Source organism: Amblyomma maculatum, chromosome 8 (assembly GCF_055883805.1).
Source record: "Amblyomma maculatum isolate TAMU_Amacu chromosome 8, ASM5588380v1, whole genome shotgun sequence".
Lineage (NCBI taxonomy): Eukaryota > Metazoa > Arthropoda > Arachnida > Ixodida > Ixodidae > Amblyomma > Amblyomma maculatum.
In genome coordinates this window covers 18,549,126-18,569,618 of record NC_139351.1, presented here as the reverse complement: position 1 = coordinate 18,569,618, position 20,493 = coordinate 18,549,126, and the positions used below count along the sequence as shown (strand labels likewise).

Here is a 20,493-nt window from a genome sequence, read left to right as displayed (position 1 = left end):
TCGAAGCACAAGGCACCGACGCCTAAGCGCTTCATCGTTAAGATCTACGTTGCAGTACTAAAAGCCTATGTGTAAGTTCGAGGGCTACATGTACAATAGCGGTTTAAGTGGTGGGTTGTCTCAGGCGTAGCTGCAAAATATCCATAAACAAACGCTGCAAAAATTAAAAAGTTACCATGACTATCTGTTCTCTCCTTTAAAGGGTACTCTGCCGCACAAGAACCCTTATTGTGCCAAAGCTGCATTTACAAGCTGTTAAAATAAGCTTCTAGATAAAAATATACACCTCTTCCAGATCAGTACCTATATTTTTAAACGAACCATTCGCAAAGGTGGCCAAAGTGCTCCTTTTATAACATAAAAATGCAACCCTGTAAACGGGTGCACTAGACCAAAAACGCCTGTTTTCTCGAAGCACAAGTCACCGACGCCTAAGCGCTTCATCGTTAAGATCTACGTTGCAGTACTAAAAGCCTATGTGTAAGTTCGAGGGCCACATGTACAATAGCGGTTTAAGTGTTGGGTTGTCTCAGGCGTAGCTGCAAAATATCCATAAACAAACGCTGCAAAAATTAAAAAGTTACCATGACTATCTGTTCTCTCCTTTAAAGGGTACTCTGCTGCACAAGAACCCTTATTGTGGCAAAGCTGCACTTACAAGCTGTTAAAATAAGCTTCTAGATAAAAATATACACCCCTTCCAGATCAGTACCTATATTTTTAAACGAACCATTCGCAAATGTGGCCAAAGTGCTCCTTTTATAACATAAAAATGCAACCCTGTAAACGGGTGCACTAGACCAAAAACGCCTGTTTTCTCGAAGCACAAGTCACCGACGCCTAAGCGCTTCATCGTTAAGATCTACGTTGCAGTACTAGAAGCCTATGTGTAAGTTCGAGGGCCACATGGACAACAGCGGTTTAAGTGGTGGGTTGTCTCAGGCGTAGCTGCAAAATATCCATAAACGAACGCTGCAAAAAAATAAAAGGTTACTATGACTATCTGTTCTCTCCTTTAAAGGGTACTCTGCTGCACAAGAACCCTTATTGTGGAAAGCTGCATTTACAAGCTGTTAAAATAAGCCCCTAGAATAGAATATACACCTCCTCCAAATAAGTACTTAATTTTTCAAACGAACTTTTTCCGAATGTGGCGAAAGTGCTCCTTTCATACCATACAAAATGCAACCCTGTAAACGGGTGCACTAGACCAAAAACGCCTGTTTTCTCGAAGCACAAGGCACCGACGCCTAAGCGCTTCATCGTTAAGATCTACGTTGCAGTACTAAAAGCCTATGTGTAAGTTCGAGGGCTACATGTACAATAGCGGTTTAAGTGGTGGGTTGTCTCAGGCGTAGCTGCAAAATATCCATAAACAAACGCTGCAAAAATTAAAAAGTTACCATGACTATCTGTTCTCTCCTTTAAAGGGTACTCTGCCGCACAAGAACCCTTATTGTGCCAAAGCTGCATTTACAAGCTGTTAAAATAAGCTTCTAGATAAAAATATACACCTCTTCCAGATCAGTACCTATATTTTTAAACGAACCATTCGCAAAGGTGGCCAAAGTGCTCCTTTTATAACATAAAAATGCAACCCTGTAAACGGGTGCACTAGACCAAAAACGCCTGTTTTCTCGAAGCACAAGTCACCGACGCCTAAGCGCTTCATCGTTAAGATCTACGTTGCAGTACTAAAAGCCTATGTGTAAGTTCGAGGGCCACATGTACAATAGCGGTTTAAGTGTTGGGTTGTCTCAGGCGTAGCTGCAAAATATCCATAAACAAACGCTGCAAAAATTAAAAAGTTACCATGACTATCTGTTCTCTCCTTTAAAGGGTACTCTGCTGCACAAGAACCCTTATTGTGGCAAAGCTGCACTTACAAGCTGTTAAAATAAGCTTCTAGATAAAAATATACACCCCTTCCAGATCAGTACCTATATTTTTAAACGAACCATTCGCAAATGTGGCCAAAGTGCTCCTTTTATAACATAAAAATGCAACCCTGTAAACGGGTGCACTAGACCAAAAACGCCTGTTTTCTCGAAGCACAAGTCACCGACGCCTAAGCGCTTCATCGTTAAGCTCTACGCAGCAGTGCTAGATGCCTAGATGTAAGTTCGAGGGCCACGTGGACAAGAGTGGTCGAAGCGTAGGCCTGTCTCAGGCGTGGCTGCAAAATAACCATAAAAGAATGATGCAAAAACATTACCAGGACATTCCGTTCTCTCCTTTAACAGTCATTTGTGAGATATTTTGTTCATTTCAGTACAAAGCAACTCGGGAACGATTGCAAAAATTTGAGACGCGTTCTAGTGTTTTGCGGGATGTCTTGTGTTGCAATCACAGTGTAATGATCTAACTGGGATACTACGCAACCGAAACAAAGCCAAAGATTTTTGCTTTGGCCCTACTATCCAAGGATAGGCTATGATACCATTGCGATGCCAGAATACGGCGTGTGCTAATACCTATTTCTCCTAATTCAAACTGCATCGCATTTTGAGTTTAGCACTCTTCGTTCTTCCCCAATATAGTGTCAAGGTTACGTGTTGCAGAATAGGCGTAGTTGGAGTAGTAAAAATTTTAATTTATTGACAGCTTTGTGATGTCATACTACGGAGGCAATATTGGTTCGGCGATTAGGCGTAATGAGGCAATTCAAAGATTGGTGGAGGTATCTTATGATGTAACTTAATTTATTAAGTTACATCATAAGATAGATTCAGCCGATTTCGCGTAATATCCAAAAAGTACCTTATCTTCTTCCCAACAAACGTTTAGTTCAGAAACCGCCTTGAAAGCAGCCTTTCGCGAAATCATTTGAAGATGGTGATTTATATCGGAATTGTGCTCTTACAGAAAGTACGAAATGCGAAAAATATTTCACAGATTTCAGAACTTCCTATTTAAATATAAACCAAGTAATAAATTATGCGACCTTGTGCATAGGCTGGGCCATGCACTTGAACAATGCACTGTTCTGTAGCGATCTTTTCCAGTTGCCTGCTTTTGTTTCAGCGTTACCCCTGTATTGCGCCCTCGTCTGCGTTCGTAAAATGCTTTCCTTTGTTGCTTGCTTGGCGAAAGTTTTTGTCCAGGCTTCATTACTATATCCTACGTGCCGAAAACTTTGATTATCCCGGCTCCAAGTGGTGCGCAAAGAGCGTTGGGACGTTACGTGGCGCGTTTTATTCAATCCAAACTTATATTTCCGTTTACCAGACAATCAGTTGTGGCCGTGTCCCCAAATTGTTTTTTCTACTTTGCGTTTCAGCTCTCTGCTGTACTCTTTATTGCAGGTCCTTTTTTCTAAAGAGCGCGGAAGACAACCCTACTAACATGGGAATGCATTATGTTCAATTTCTTTGTGTTGAAATCAGCGTTCATAGGTTCTTTCAGGGGTGAATACATCTCTGGAAAAAATAGATATATTTCGACTGCATAGATGACAACCAAACGTCCTGACAATTTTCTTTAATGCATGCATAATCCCAATAAAACAAACTACCAACACACTTTTTATAGATATTGCGATTTTAGCCCCGCATTTTCCCTGAATGATCTCCATAATTTTGGCTTCGTTGTGTGGCAACAACGAAATGCAGACTTGCAGTTACAGACAGACCAGTAGAATAGGCATGCCAAGATCCACTATAGCAAGAACAATTCAAATTTGGCGGTGCAGTTGCATGATCACTTAGCCAGCGAGCGTTGTATTTCCATCATGATACCTGATCGTCTTAAATTAAGAGTTCGCCTTTGCAGACAATTATCGTGAGATTTCATTTTGCCGAAAAAGGTTAAGGAAATGGCTTTCGTTTTAAAAAGCAATATAAAATTATTGTGTCCGAAGCTTCTATCTCGCTTTTGACACAAACAGCAAAAATGATTTCTTCTGAAAGCTACGCATTTGGTTTCTCATAAAGAGTCATTGTATTGCAAGCTTATTTTACGGCACATTACGTGTATCTTGGCAACAGCATACTCCTGAAAATATACTTAGCAAATAGAAATTGCACAAGTCTCCATGTCAAGCAATATTAAGGATTGCAGTTCCAACAAATTTATGTTTTGGAAGGAAAACGAAAAACTACCTTCATTTTAATTTTTTCTTGATTCTGTGCACATTCTTGTTTTTCACGTCTTTAGCTCTTGGTTGACACATGCGCGCATATTCAAACTCTGGGCAACGTAAAACGCCATCCATTGAGGCATTTTCACATAGGCTGCAAACATTTGTTGCCGCTGTTGTGTGCAGCTGACTGGCCGTAGTTCCCACTTGTGAAATTCACGAATTTTAATTTCCAGCTCTCTTTGTAAGCACAGTGCAGTGATTTAAACATTTGCGCTCCCAACGCATTCCTTGCGGTAGGTGCGCCTGTGGCGGCATCTGTCGATAGTAAAGCGAAACTAAAACTGGCTTCCTGAAAAGCTTACTTTCATGCGTGACCCGCTTTGCGGAGGGGGAAAATGTTTTCAACGAATTATCGATTACACATACTGAAAATGTCAGCAGCACTAACATTTCTTTCAGAACTTACAATAAAAGGCATAATAAAGCAGAATACGCTTATTCAACTTCTACTTTTTTTTTTTTTTGTCGTACAAGCCGGTGGTGGTCTGGTGACAATTACTTCAGTCTATTTTATTATAGCGCTTGTACAAACAATGAGGCAGCGAGCTTTTTCCCGCAGTGCATAAGCACACTGTGTACAAGGCAGGTAGCGAAAATCTACATGTGCTAACATTTTCAAGGAAAAAAAATAACGCTTTCAAATATGCCGCACTGTGAAATACAAATTCATTTGCGTTGTCCATTTTCGTCCGTTATTTCACCGCAGTAGACATGCCACAATGACCAGCCTTCCTGGCATCAAATAAAAGTGTTTGGACAATTGTGAGCTTGTGGATCAGCTATCGATGGGCCTGCGAATTCAGTAGGCACCACCCTGAGTGTAGATTAAGTGGTACCTCACGGAGTTTACACATTTGGTAAATTATTAGGGCGACCTTTAAAGGCGAAGTGCATTTAGCATGCACGTTAAAAAAAATTGTAAACTCAAGTCGTAGGAAAATCTTTTAATCTTCAATATTGTTGATACCAACATTTGGAGGTATATAATTTTGAACGGAAAAAAGGATCAAATACATCAAGCACAGAGGTATTTGCATGACATAAAATAATTTGCGCCAATACCAGTGTCTGGTTCAGCGGACGACGAGCCTGCATTTCAGTAGGCAGAATCCCGACAGGACCCCTACTTGCATCTCTAAGATTTTACAAAGGCAAAGCAATAGGAAGTAGCGCAGTGGTTAGAGCACTCAAGTAAAAAAAAAAGGAACTCGTCACAATTGCTCCTGAAATCTGGGAGTCATAGGTAAATAAATAGGCAAGTAGGAATCAATAATATTTATCCGCGAATATTTATTAAAGAGGCAAACTTCACGCGCATTTCCCAAGCTATTGTGTCAACGACTTCACTTAAGGTTAGGTAATATAGGAGATCCTAACGAATAAATAGATGTCCTTATAGATTTTAAGACTTCGAAAATCAGACTACAGGGCCTCAAGTAATTTTTGTGTGTGTGTGGAGATTTCCGATTCCATGAGATAATTTGCGCAAATTCATGGAAAAAAACCTCATGGATTTGCATGCCACTGTAACGCTAGAATACACTAATTCTGGTGATACCTTCTCATAAACATGATTTTCCAAGCATCAGAGGGCAACGCCGCTACCCGTGGACGCTGCAAAAAAAAAAAAAAAATGTGGCAGCGGAAATCAAAATGAAATTCAAGCGCGTAGAGCTTGCTTGAACGCCTTAGTGCCAATGCCCTTTTGAAAGCATGCGACATAAAGTACCGACAGATGGGGAAAATATTCAGTAGCCCTTTGTGCAATTCATATGGCTACATTAAAAAAAAAAAGGCGCTAGGTCCGAGTGTATTGTCTGGGCTACCCCACGCCGCACATTCACAGGTGCGATCCCGCTACTGCAGAGCGCGGGAGCTTTTGCCTGCTGCGTTTCCGCCCTGGGCCGGTTCGCTCCTCCTTAGGCGACCTGGTCGCCACCGAGCACCCCCGGGGCCACCATATCGGCGCCCAGCTTAGCGCGGACACCCGATTAACATGGGCAGACGTGGGGCAGACCTCCGAGCCTCAACCCGTCCTCTAACGCCAGCCTCCAAGCAACTGGATTACAGGGGCACGCCACTACCCCCGGCGGAGACGCGATCAATGCGGCCGGTTTTTATATCCACCATAGTCTAATTCCCTCGTAATTACAATTCTTTTTTTACTGGATGCTTTACGGGGTGTAGATATCTTTTCATGATCTCATGAAGATATTTCTGGGATCATTTCTGGTCGAGAGCTGAAATTTCATAGTGCTAAAATACACGCTTCCGATCTGGTTTTGTTTTGAGCTCAACAGATGCCGCGCTAAGCGCAGCGACCTACCCTCTTCTCTCATTCGCTCGGTGGCGCCAACCTCGGTCTTAAACCGGAGCTTCGATACCCGTTCGAAAGATGGAAGGCCGATGCAAAGAGCGCGATATTTTGAATGGCCTTAGCACATTATAAAATCTGCCTTACTTAACATCTCAGACAGTCGATCCTCTAGACCGTTTGCACTTTGTTCAAAATTATGCAAGCGAACATTGTTGAACGTGCGTATGCAAATCCTAAATCATACTCGGTGGAAAGAAGTTTCTTAACGAGACCGCAGTTTCACTATTTCGATATGCATGAAATAGAGCACGGCTCGATAATCTGCAAGGAATTTACATTATTATAAATCACCCAAGTTCGATTAAGAGAATGGGCCTTTTCTGCTTCTCAGGTTATTTGGGTTAGGGGTGTTTCCAAAGTATTATCGCCTTACATAAATAAAATGAATTGCGATTATTTTTCTCATTTTTCTAAGTTCCCACAAGTTATTATATAGCCTTGATGCTCGCCTACTAATACATTATGTGCAAAAATTGTTATAGTTGAGCAGACCGAATTCCCCTAAGGAAGAAATACTGTGCAAATGCAGATAATTCAATTCAATTCAATTTATTTGCCATCCTGGTACAAATGATGGCGGGAGCCCGGGGTAAAACTGCCGTTTGACAGCTTGACAGAGCCACGGGCCCCCACTTTGGCAGCACCACAGTAGTCAGGCATATATAAAAAACACAAGTCATGTGAATTTAAACACAAGGTAAAGAAACATTGAAATAATAAATAGAGCTCTTGTCAGTGTACAGTTATGAACGCAAAGCGTACAATTTTGCTATAAACCGCAGCAGACGCAAAAACAGTGCCATGATTAAGAAGGATATTTTTACCTGCACTACACAGACCATACCAAATAAGATTATCAATGCGCTCGAAGGTGAAATGTGCTTAAGTGAAGCTCCTTTCTTTGCACCATGCTTCAGTGGAATGGCGTGCCAGAGGAAAACGTTAAGGTCGTCCCTCTTTTACATTTCAAATACAAAATTTCCTTATTGGGCATTTTAAATACTTGTCTTTATTTCAGCTTGGTAGTATCCCAGTTAGAGCATTATAGGGATAGAAATATGAAAATATAAGACAAAACACTTGCAGGAGTCTGTTTTTTTTTTTTTTTGTCTTTGTTCCCAAGGTGTTATGAACTAAATTCGGTGCAGTTATCCTTTTCATTCCATATCTTCTGCCCAAATAAAAGCAATAAAGGAACTGAAAATGACTTGTTAGCTGCTGATTGCTCATGAGATGCAGTTTCTCTCTTCTTCATTAACAGTCACCTGTGAGAGATTTTGTTTCGTTTCAGTACAAAGCAACTCGGGAACGATTGCAAAAATAGGAGACGCATTCTAGTGTTTTGCAGGATGTCTTATGTTGCAATCACATTGTAATGATCTAACTGGGATACTACGCAACTGAAACAAAGCCGAATGTTTTAGCTTTGGCCCCTCAATGCAAGAAAAGGCATTGCAACATTCGATGATGACGGGTGGCACCGCAAACGATGCCCAGTTCAATGTGCAAGGCTTTTCTGTGCTGTCATGTTTATTCGTTTGCTCAGCCGTTCATTGGCAAAAAACTTGTGCTCATCTCTCTCTGCCGGTCATTATTTCTAAGAAATCTCTGGCACGATAGAATAAAAGTGAACAGACAGGGAGACGGCCTACTGACAAAGTTGAGTTTGATTCCCTTTTATGCTGTCATCCTATGCTGTGTGACGATGTGCTTATCGACTATTTAGCAGTGCGCTGCGCTTTCCAACGGTATTTTTGCTCGTGACAGTGGAATATAGAGAATATTATACTGCACAACGGCAAGCAGGTAACGCAATTTAGTCGCATTGTCAGACATTTATGCTATCAGTATGCTTGAAGTTTTTGCGAGTTTCATCTGAACTGTCATGGCTGAGTAAAAACCTTGCCTAAAAACAAGGCATCTGTATGAGCCAGATGAACCGTCGATGTCGCCTTGTGCCTGTAGCCGTTCGGACTGCCTGTCCCCTCGGTGCCACCTTCGCGGAACGCAGTAAACAAAGAGCAACAGATGGAGTAGAGGAAGCTTCAAAACGATACCTCTCCCAACAAATACCGAATTTCCAAAATTGTTTGCACAAATTAGGCAAATCTGTCGCTTGAGCGGCGAAATCAGAATATCAAATCACATATTACTTATTTGTTTGGCCCATTTAGCTCCTCTGGAATGCATACCTTACAGATCACTGCTTCCTTGAGCCCATACTGCCCGGAACTGTCGCCCCTTTTCTGATCACTTTCCTTAGTCCCACCTTTATTTTCCCAATAAATGGGTACTTGACTTTTCTACCAAGTTGTCTGTCAGTCTAAAGCGCCCAGTTTCAGTTTTCTGCACGAAATTCCGATGAAACGAATTACGCTGGAGAACTTTGGAGAATCAGATCTTCTTTTTAAAACTAAGCCCTATCTTAGTTTAATAAACGGTTGTACTGCAATTGTAATAATTTTAATTATAATATTTGACACAGTGCGCTGTGGCTAGGTGTATGTTGTTGAAAATAACTCATCCCCCGAGAAAACATTTTAGCAAGGCTCTGGGAGATCGTGAGCAAAATGGCTTACTTGCTTAATATTTTACTACTTTCCGAGCTGCACAAAATATAAATTCATTTACTTTTTTACATGCTTCGGTGTATTCCGTGAGTATTTGCTATGCGCTAAGTCGCTGATTTACCAATAAGAAGAATTGATAATCAAGCAGGCCGTGTTGTTGCAGAAGCTAACGCCACACGGAGCATCTGCCTATAATATTTTCTTCAATGAAAATTTCAGTAGCCGCTAAACATCATCACGTATGCCTTTCGTGAGTTTTGAATCTAAATCTAATTAGATGTGTGTCAGGAATGTACCAGATCTTCCGTTTAGGAAGCTTACCTTGATATTCCTACACATGCTTTGACGTCTGTCATTGTCAAAAAGAATGTGACTCTGCTTTTTGTCAATAATGATTTCGCAGCGTGCTTTAAATATATTCATTTGTGATGCAGAAAATTCCGTAATAAGAGAGAATATTACTTGAAATTAAAATGAAACCTATCACGCAATGATTGTGTGCATATGACAGATGATGCTCTGAAAGGGACCATGAAAAGTTATTTACTTAACTTTTAAAACGCTCATGAGCATCAGGTAGCCGCTCATTCCTCTTCGCAATACAAACATTTTTAAGCTGGCTTCATTAGCAGTATAGAAGAGCGGTTGATTGGGCGAGTTGGTGAGCCATTACGAACAGCAGCATAAGAGCGCAACAAGAAAGAGACAAAGAGGAGAAGAGAACAACAACGGCGCTGAACTTACAACTGATTTAAAGAAGAAATAACGGGAGACCATATATATACATACACTTGGTGGACGCACATGCGCATAGTCAAATTTGATGTTGAGAAAAATATGAAAACACATGTAAAAAAAGAACCCTATCACACGCACGTGTTTAAACTCGCGACGCGCCATCCATTGTGCAGCATGGTCATCTCATTTACTGTCAACGAGAAGAGTAGAAGGAAATCTATCAACTTCAGTTGAGCAAATATTTAGATGCTCACGTCTAAAATATCTACCACACTTGTGAAGAGCTGTCGAGTGCCGCTTTGCGAAGAAACGTTCGAAGCATATACCGTGTTTAAAAGATTACAGTTGCTTTGTGGCGCAGCGGCAAAGTAATTTGACCCGCACATCCAGAAGCACATTGCTCCATATGCAGCAGTTGCGTCAAGGTTGGAATAGTTGGCGCACACCTGGAGCATTCTGAATAAGCGTGAGCGACTCTCTACATTACATGATCGATAACCTCACTCAGGAGGCGCAATGATTAGGGCACTCGCCTCTGCGTACCCAAGGACGCAAGATCTAATCTCAGCCGAGGTAGATGCTTTTCGATGGAGGCGAAAAAAAAGGCTAATCTGTCCTGTGCGATATCAGTGCACGTTAAAGAACCCAGGCATTCCAAATCTCCGGAGCCATCTGCAACGGCTTGTCTCCTAGCGTGAGTAGCTTTGGGACGTTAAACCCCATAAATCAGAGTAATTACTTGATCGATTAAGCCTTTTCGCAGCACTGAACAGTATCTAAAGGGTCACTGGTGACTCCGATTGGATACCTGAGAGCCTCGTTCTTGGAAAAGCTGTTTATTTTGAGCAACACAACTTAGGAAAAAAGCAAAAAGAATAAGTGCGGCGCCCCGCGACAACCCTGTAATTTTTTCTTCGTTTCGCAGGCACCCATGATAACGAACAAGTCCAACCCTGCTCTGGCCAAGCTCAACGCCATAGATTTTCTCCACGGATGACCTAGCCCGCATAGCTGCCACGTTGCGTGCTGCGTCGCGAGCACTTCCGCTGATTCTGCATTGCGAACGTGTAGTCATTCGAGGCAGCCACCCTATCCCATCGGTTCAGTAACTCAACGAAGGCACCGTCAACAACATTGGTATTCAAAAACAATGTCTGTTGCTTGCGCAAGCCACGTGTATTTCTTGCGACCGAGTAGCAAAATGATGTTTAAAAGGGGGTTTGGTTTTAATATTGTGAAGCAGTTGTAAATTATCAGCACCCGTCTGCCAATGATGTCACATAATGCATATACAATTACATTCAATATCTGCCGACCAACGAAGTCAAACAGATGTCAAAAGTAAAATAGCGTGATTTTACGGGCTAGTCGGTTCTGCAGGGTGATGGAAAAGCTGCAAGAGACAGGACACAAGGATACGAGGAAGTACCTGTGTGTGTCCTTCGTTTCCTTGCGTCCCGTTCCCTGCGCTATCACCGGTAAATAAGCTACACAAGTGAGAACAGGTGGGGTCACGCAGCCGATATCGAGCTCCGCGAGAAATGAAGTGAAATGTGGAGCAGCCTCAAAGGTACAACAAAAAAATCAATACAGCCAAGGATGCCTGCAAATATGCAGATAAACACCGAAATGGCGCAGCAACCGCGAGGGCGTAATTCCGATATCTCAACAGTAAGGTTCCAAAACGTTTTTCTCTGTAGTTGTATATAAGATAGGTAAACGGCGATTGCGGCGCAGAAACTTCTGTGAACGTGGCGTAAAGGTAACAACACCCACTGAAGGCCAAAAATAAGTATGGAACTAAATACTGCAAGCATTGCCATGCCCCAGCATCTGCTGTCACTTCCCGGCTCGTTCGCTACGGTGTTATTGCTACTTTTAATAATAACAGCAAATAATACAGGCAAAAAGAGAATACAGCCCCATGGAATATGTTACAGCTTGTTTTTAACGTTGTGATTTGTAAAAAGGTGCGCAAAAAAAGTCCCAAGAAGTTGATTCGAACTGGTTTCGATAAATATAGGGTTAATATATCGGAAGCTTTCTGTTTTTATTACCAGTCACATCAGTACAGAACAAGAAAAAAAGACACATTTCTGATTTAGAACTTAACAGAAGCACTGGTAGTGTAAATTCTGAGAGTAATGTGGAATCTACACTGTAGAATTGCGAAAGCTGCTGCGTGGCTGCTGCACCCGGTTCATCACGGTTAAAGCATTCGGCGGGGATCCGAGAGATGGAGGCTCCATTCCCGGTGAAAGAGGACTTTTATTTTCCTGATGACTTTATCAGGATGACTGACAAGTGATACATCAGCGTGCAGATCCGATGCACAGATAGGACGCGCAGATCCCGTCTCTCAACTCTAATACATAGAATTTCGTTCTATGAGCCTAGGAAGGCTTTCGTCTTAAGAGGTCAAAGCACTGCTGCATGAAACCTCATGCATCAGGATTAAAATTGCTTCAGGAAAACCAGCTGGTCCAACGTTGGTGACCAGTCAGGGCCCACACTTGGGGATTTCAATGCATCGCAAATGTACACAATGTGCTCAATGAAATTAGCCTGCCGTTTAGCCATTCCCGTTGGTTCCGTAGCGCGAGTCATAAATTGTAAGGCTGTATAACTTGCGCCACTGAAGGAACGGAAATATCGGGCTTTAACTGCGGTCTTCATTCATTCATTCATTCATTCATTCATTCGTTCATTCATTCATTCATTCATTCATTCATTCATTCATTCATTCATTCATTCATTCATTCATAAACCTTTATTCATGAGGATGACCTGAGGCCTAGAGGGGAAGGGGGTGGGTTAGGTGAGTTTGAGGGCGCCAGACTCCGACATGAAGTCTAGCAGGGCACTAAGCTTGCGCTTGGCGTTGGTATTGGGGGCTGTCCAGTCTTCGTAACTCTGAATGTGGTGAGCAGATGTGTAGCTTGCGCGGAGGCCAGCCGTGCCAGGACAGGTCCAGATCAAGTGCTGCAGGTCAACGGAGTCAGCAGGGCAGTTGGGGTAGCTGATTTTGGTTCGGCGCCATTGACTCAGGATGTCCGGTGTGTACGCTGCACCGGCTCGCGCCTTGTGATTTAGAACTTGGGCTGGACGAGAGAGGCCGGAAGGGATCGGAGGAGTAATACTAGGGACAAGGACCGGCAACAAACCCCTCCGCTCATGTTTAAGCCGCGTGATGACAGAGTCCGGTATGATGAAGGAGACGGGAGAACAGTAAGGGTGGTCCGAGTTGGACGGGCCCACATCAAGGCTATGCCGGCGGTCTTCCTTTAGCTGCGCGCCAGCGGCCTCGTGGGCCATTCTGTTCCCAGTTCCTTGTGCGTGATGTCCAGGTGTCCAATGAATTCGTACCGAGACTTGTGAGGTCTCTCGCAGGTATCGGCAACGCTCTTTGATGCTGTGTTGTACTGAGGTCTTGTAAGAACGGGCTTGCAGGGTTTTTATACTGCGGTCTTCTTCGTTTTGACAATGCATTTCTGATAGTTATCACAAGGTGGCGCTGCTAAGAGGACCTTACCTTACGGAAATGCGGTTTTGTGCCTAAAATCAGAGGTACAGTCGATATTAGAAACAAATCAGAGATCCGTTGGACGATTAGCACTAGGTGCCCACGGAAAAACTACAAATGAGGCAGTACAGGGAGATATGGGCTGGTCATCTTTCGAAGTGCGGGAAGCTCAGAGTAAAATATTATATGAGGAACGCCTGAGGAAATTGGACAGTAACAGATGGGCAGCTAAAGTATTTAAACACCTGTACCTAAAAAGCGTTGACTCACAATGAAGGAAAAGAACTAGGAAACTAACTAGTAAGTATGCTAGTAACAAGGACGGAGCAATAAAGAGCATTAAGCAACAGGTGAAAAACACAGAAGGTAAAAATTGGATAAATTCGATGGAAAAAAACTGAGTGTGGAATTATACCGAAAGTGGAAAATGCAGATCAGGAAGGAAGATTTCTTGATAACTCAAGAGGCAGTGCCCTACTTTTTGAAGCTAGATCAGGGTGCCTTAGAACACGCAGCTACAAAAAGAAATTTAGCAATGGAGATGACGCATGTGCTGTATGTGGAAACTCCAGTGAAACAATTGCCCATATTATATTCGAATGTAATGGTATCCATCCGGAAGTTGGTGCAGGCGCAATCACTGTTCCTGAAGCTCTGGGGTTTAGAGATAACAGTGGCCGGGTGAATAAACCGGCGGTGGAAACTAGCAAAGAACGACTGGAAGATTGGTGGCTTAAAAGCAGAGAAGTTACATAATGTTAGTAATGTAGGAACAAATTTAATAAATAGAATGACGGTTTAGTTAACCATTCTAAATCAATAATTAAGATATAGGGAGAAAAATGAGCATGATAGCTACTGCTACCACCCCGTTTCAAAGGGGACGCTCCTATATTCCATCCATCCATCCATCCATCCAGCTTGATGGTATAGTTAACCAAACAAATAATTAAGATATGGGGAGAAAAATGAGCATGATAGCTACTGCTACTACCCCGTTCCAAAGGAGACGCTCTTATATTCCATCCATCCTTCCATCCATACCATTTCTAGAACGAAATTATCCACCGCTAGGCTCGACAACTTGGTTGTTTCAAGGAAAAAAGAGCTCAGACCTCATTTCGAAATTAGCGCCAATTGTGGAGCTCTTCCTCTATACTATCTTGCAGCACGCGGCGCTTCGCCTAACAATCAACAACTGTTCGATCCGAAGTAGTATTATAAGTCAGCGAATCTGCAGTGACGAAGGTTAAAGCAAAACTTTGCAGATGCGCTACGACGTTTGGTCAAACCGAAGTTGTGACTCCACTGATAGCTGAAACAGCATAAGCCAGCGTTGCTATGTGCTTTAGTGGGCCCACACACTCTCCAAAAATGAGCCGAGCGTGAGCCATTCAACCATTGCACTCAACACCATAGACGCATGGGCCGTTTCAAGGTATTGAGGCGAAGGCCTTTAATGAATCAAGGCTCATAAGCGTGTCCAAGCGAAAGCAACGAGAGTCTGCGAAATGTGTCCCACTTCGCAAGATTCTGCAGGATTCCGCTTGTCGATCATCTGGATTACGCCATCATAAAATTAAAAATTCTTTCTCCACCGGGAATCGAACCTTCGTCCCTCGGATCCGATGCAGAGCGCTTTAACCAAGTGAATCACGGCAGCGTTTATTTTCGTTATTGCCGGTCAACAAAGTACATAGAGGCATCCCTATGTACTTTGTCGCTAGCTGAAATTTGGCTTGGCCGGGATCGTGGAACGCACAAAATAATTCTCCTTGTCTACCGTGAGGATGATGGTAGCGGTATTCTGCGAGTGACGAATACTTCTCCTTTCCTTTCCTGTAAACCAGTTATACAACGGCGGTGAACTTTGATGCGTTCAACAGAACGGTGGTTATTTTTTTTTTCGATGAGGCACGGCAATATACCGTGTGCTGCAGCAACGTTCAGGATTTAGCATTTCTCCGCTGCATATCTTGCCGCGCTCTGAGCATTTTTCTGCTTTAGAACATGCGAGACATGTGCGGGATATGTTTCCTCCCGAATACCGTCATGACGTGTGGTCGGGCTTTTGAGGCGAAAGCTTTACTGACTAGCGGCGTTTCGATGGTGGCGAAACGAAAAGGCGTTCGTGTGCTGTGCGATGTCAGCGCACGTTACAGTTCCCCAGGTGGTTGTTGTTGATGTTGTGGCTGTAGGAAGAAGGGAAAAAATGCATCGGCCTGCTACTGTAAGAGCGTTGCAGGTGCGGCAGAAAGGTGGGCGGATGAGGTTAAGAAGTTCACAGGGGTCATTACTACGTCGGTGCTCATTACGTTTCAACAAAATGGCCAATTGGGTGCAGCTCGCAAAAGACCGCGTTAAATGGACGAATATGAGGGACCTTCGCCTTGCATAATCGAGTTGATGATGCAATCGTATCTAGCCATACTTAATCAAGCTTCCGCTCGGTAATGAGTTATCTATTGAGTCTAACGTGGCTTAGAAACAGCATAACAACGCTTTCGCTTGCGTTACCCGGCTCGCAGAAATATTTTTGCATGTGCAATCTGTGTGCAGTGTGCTCCGCCAAGTGGTGAGAAACGAATGACACACCCAGAACAAGGGCAGCGGAGCGGTGGTAGGGACCTTAAATCTGGCGCCTGAAAGGCGGCAAAAAGCGAGACAATGCGTTGGCTTCTACAAAGCACGAAACTCAGCGGAGAGATGCAGTCCTGGATAACCATGATCTATATCTTTGGGATGATAGTGGACGGACGCCAGGTACGGCCGATTGTCTTCTGCCATCTACAAGAGAATTTGGTAAAGGACGAAACGAAAGGTGACGCCATGGGCCTGAGAGGGGAACCTAGAATGAGAGAGTGCCAACGAAGTGAGCCTCTCACTGCGAGTGGATAGAGGAAAGACCCGAGTTTCTGAGTAGAGTACCCGCGCTCTGAGTGTGATGGCTTGTCCGAAATAGTGTAAATAAGTTGCTTGCAATCTGGAATTGTGAAGCTTGAGGAGCCTCATTCGCGGATTTCGAGAGCGGCTGAGTAAGAAACCTGCTTGGTGAAGCGGCCGACAGAAACTCCGACGCTAATTTTAATTGCCCTAGCACTAACAGACGTCGGCCCATAGCTGATTGGACTCCTCGGACGTTGACGAGCTAGCCATCTGCATCTTCATCTCAATATTAACCAGGTGGGTATCCTGTTAGCTCCTCTTTGAGAACACTATAGTAACCACTGAATATAACTTACGTTGTCCAGAGGGCTAAGTATTGGACCGAAGTGAAGAAGGGGACAGACAAATGGAGCTGGTGGCGACTGCCGAGGTAGGTAGCGTCAGCGAAAGGTAAGTGGTGTTCATGGCTGACCAGGTATTGTTGCAGGTAAATCTCTAAATCGTGGAAACTGAATTTAAAAGAAAAAAAACACTGAGCAACAACGGCTGTGCCAGTACTGTGGTGGCGGCTTCAATAAGTGCTGAGGAATACAGGACACAAACATCTTGAGTGAGGTTCTGTTGATAAGTCAGCTGAGGAGACTCATAATTCTATGCTAGTTCAATGACATCGAGGCAGCCGTGGATGTGTACAGTGTCTCAACGAATAAAGAGCGGGCCTCTTCTTGCCTAGAATGAATGGAAAGGCTGGGGGAGTGCTAGATCGGCTATCGTTAGAGAAGCGTCGCGTTACCGCAGCACTCAATTACTCTTTTCTGAAAAGTCTCCGATTGTCATCGCATGGGCATGAGTGACTCTTTTAGCACTCAGAAAAAGCATGAAATGAATTGCCGCGGCAGACTACAACATGACAGAAATATTACTTTAGTTGTTGCTACGGCTACAACACAGCTTCCTGGAACAACTGCCTGAGCAAAAAACATTAAGCACGTGTTAATAATAATAACAATAGTAATAAATATAATAATAATAATAATTTATTTTTCTTCACTACAAGGAAAGGAAAGGAGCAGCCGCTAAAAAGCTGCTTCAAGAGCAGCTTGACGGGGCGGCTGCCCCTGTATATGACGGCATTGCACAGCAGAGACAGTTTATTCACGCCCAGACAGTGAATAAATAATGAATGAAGAAATAATTTGACTACAAAACAGCACTAGGAAAATCAGAAAAAGATACATGAAAATAACACAGACAGAACACCTAATTTAAGAAATATGTATTTATAGAAACATTTCGCGGATTAATTCAATGGGAGGAATAGAGAAATCGACCATTATTAGGAAAGTATTGATGTAATAAGGTAGGAAGCCTGAAGTGAAGCATCTGCCTGCCATAGTTCGTCCGGCACGTTGTAACGTGTAACGCTGTAGTATAGATACCCGTTTAATTGGTATCAAAAAGGTACTACAAGGAAACCAATACACCCGAACGGAGTTGTTAACCTCACCGAACAATTTGACAAAATCTAGGTAGTTGAAAGTCCTAGACAATCGTGGTAGATTTCTTAAGCGGCATTGCGGCCTCTATAAGAAACGAGAAAAAAAATGTTTCTTCTAGGGTGTCAAATTACGATGCCGGATGTTCAGCTGTATATCTTAAAGCAGGTAGGTTGTGTTATGAGTATGACATCCCTGGTGGTCGATTTTCCGGATGCCCAAAACAGACACCAGCGCAGACGAAGAGTTTGGAGAGCATTTTCTGGAACAATATGTGTCTTTGAACCTACTGGATATATCTAAAGACATCAGAACAGCCACCGCTGCAGCATAAATTAGCCCTAATAATATATGCATTTATGAGCCCAGACAAGCAGACAGTTTCAGAGAGAAACAACCATACTCCTTCAAACCAAATGGTTCTGGGCTAGTTCCTGCTTCGTACTAGGAAAACAGACAGCACAAAAATGATAACCACAGAAAGAAGATGCTTCAGCAAAGAACGCTATCAACTGATTCATTTGTCTGATAGATTTATACCTTCGTCAGACACAATGAAATTGCAGGATAGTCACATGAATAAACGTGTCGCCTCATTTCAGAAAAATACTCTGAAAACTGCAGGTTTTATTCTCTCGATATCAATGGGTGCCTTTTGAGGCGCAATGGGGTTTAATGCGTACAAAGATAGCTGCAAGGCTGTAAAAGATTACTTATTAAAAGCAACACAACAATTGTAGCTCACTGGCTATGAAACTTCTTGCAGAAGTTTCTCGATGTCGGTATGCGCAAGCATACTTTCAATGTCAGACATCGAAACATGGTGCGATTCGAACATCCTGGATTCCTGCAGTGAGCCGATGATGCCTCTTTAGCAAGCTCAAGCATGTGTTGTGCCCTAAAAACTCTTTACTCCTCTGACGGACAAAGGTGCCACTTTTATGCTCATGGCTTTGGCCGGAGGTTGGTCAAAAATATCTGGGTCAGTATACTTCATTTGCAACAAGGTAGTGTGAGAGAACAATCTTGAATGCCAGCAATACTAGAAAATCTTTCTTTGGTCTGCACAAAAGCGAATCTTATTTGTATTGCAGTCATGGAGTTATTGCAGCCAGATCTATCATGAAGGCAATGGTTCATACATTCCACTTTTTGGTCTTTTGTGCGCTGGGATACTAGCTCAGCATGCGATCCTAGAGATCCACTCCACGCGTGTTGCCGTTGCACTCGTCTACTGCAGCTGGCTAGTACACTTTGTAATTTTTTTCTTTCATGAAATACATTCGGTGTTCTCCCATATGCCTCGGACCTAAGGGAGTTGAGGCCGATGTAATTACTTTCTTTTCCGCCCATTTTGGAAGGCACATAACTGACGCGTTCACTATCAGACTGATTTCGCCTCTCATTTTTAATAAGAGATTTGAAGGTCATTAACCTTCACATCTTGTAGAAGCCTATTTTCCATTATCACACATGTGGCACGCAGTTTTTGTTTGTTTTTTAGCCAGCTCTTCTAGCAGGAGTATGGTGGTGAAATAGCGGTCAAAGAACAAAGGTTTTCTTCTTGTGCACTCTGGGCTCTGGAAATTGTATATGTGGGTCAGTGGACGCCACGCCTTTCAGAATATGGAGTTTGCAGCCCCATGTATTGCAATTCATCTTTATATGCTGCTTTTCATGTTGCAACTTAATATTTCTATCATTATGCAAGCAATGCATCCCTAATTGCAGTAGCGCTCTGTCCGTGTCCGCTTCTCTCGTTCTATACGTATACCACACCCTCCACTTCATTTACTGGTTTACTTTTTTGTAACACCCTCAGACACACCGTCCAACCTTACAGAGGGGAGCCTATACAAGACAAAATTTGAGGAATAAATGAAAAGCACAAGAAAATATATAAGGGTACAAATCGAAAAAAAAAACTAAACCGCAAGATGATCAATTGGGAACAGCATAGTGTGCAGTAAGAGCACTTTTGAATAGTTTTCTATCGGTTATAGATACTAACACCACAAGAAAGTAATTCCAATTATAAATTGAAAATGGGAGGAATCAATTGCAAAAAGCGTTTGTGCAACATGTTGAGGATCTAATTTTATGATGATGATCCACACGAAGTGATGTGTAAGAGGGATGCTGAAGGAAATGAGCGTGAAGGGCACTGTGGTAGTATATATCACGTAGCAGACAGTCGGAGCATCTGAGTTGTCAGTGAGAGAACTAGAATAGAACAGCCCGAAAATATGTAAGGACCGAAAAGAACCACATACCCGAGAGCTCGTTTCTAAGTCATGAACCAACTAATCCAACAATCCTCCCTTTTGTAGTGTAGTGTAGTGTGTAGTGTAAAGCTGTGTAGTGAGAAATTGTTTTGTGAGCCTTGCCTGCGAGATCACATCGCGTGATTAAAGTTTAATGCATTTATGGGCCACACCAGTTGCAAACAAAACTTGCATATGTTCTACATGTTCCCATTTTTTTCTGGTCCACGATACATGACTCACCCCACTTTTAAGAAGCGGTGCGTGGGCTGTCACCCGTGATGTCACGGAAAATTGTACTCATGCCCCTGAGCTTGATTCTTGCAGGAAGCGTGCATGATGTTTCGTTTATTGCCGTCGTTGTCGCAAGACGATGACCACGCAACGGAAACAGTTAAATGTACCGGATCTTAAACGCGAGCAAATGGAAGGATGGCAGTCGCGGCGGCTCCATGAACAAGATGGAGCAGCTGCAAGGCAGGATCAGTGCCTTCTCCG

The 20,493-nt window shown here is 43.0% G+C and overlaps 1 non-coding gene across 1 annotated transcript; it reads right to left on the bottom strand.

The window, feature by feature from the left end:
* Positions 1–5,933: 5,933 nt before the first annotated feature.
* LOC146180649 (signal recognition particle RNA) lies at positions 5,934–6,232 on the bottom strand. The gene has a single exon (XR_014700473.1).
* Between the last annotated feature and the right edge of the window lie 14,261 nt (positions 6,233–20,493).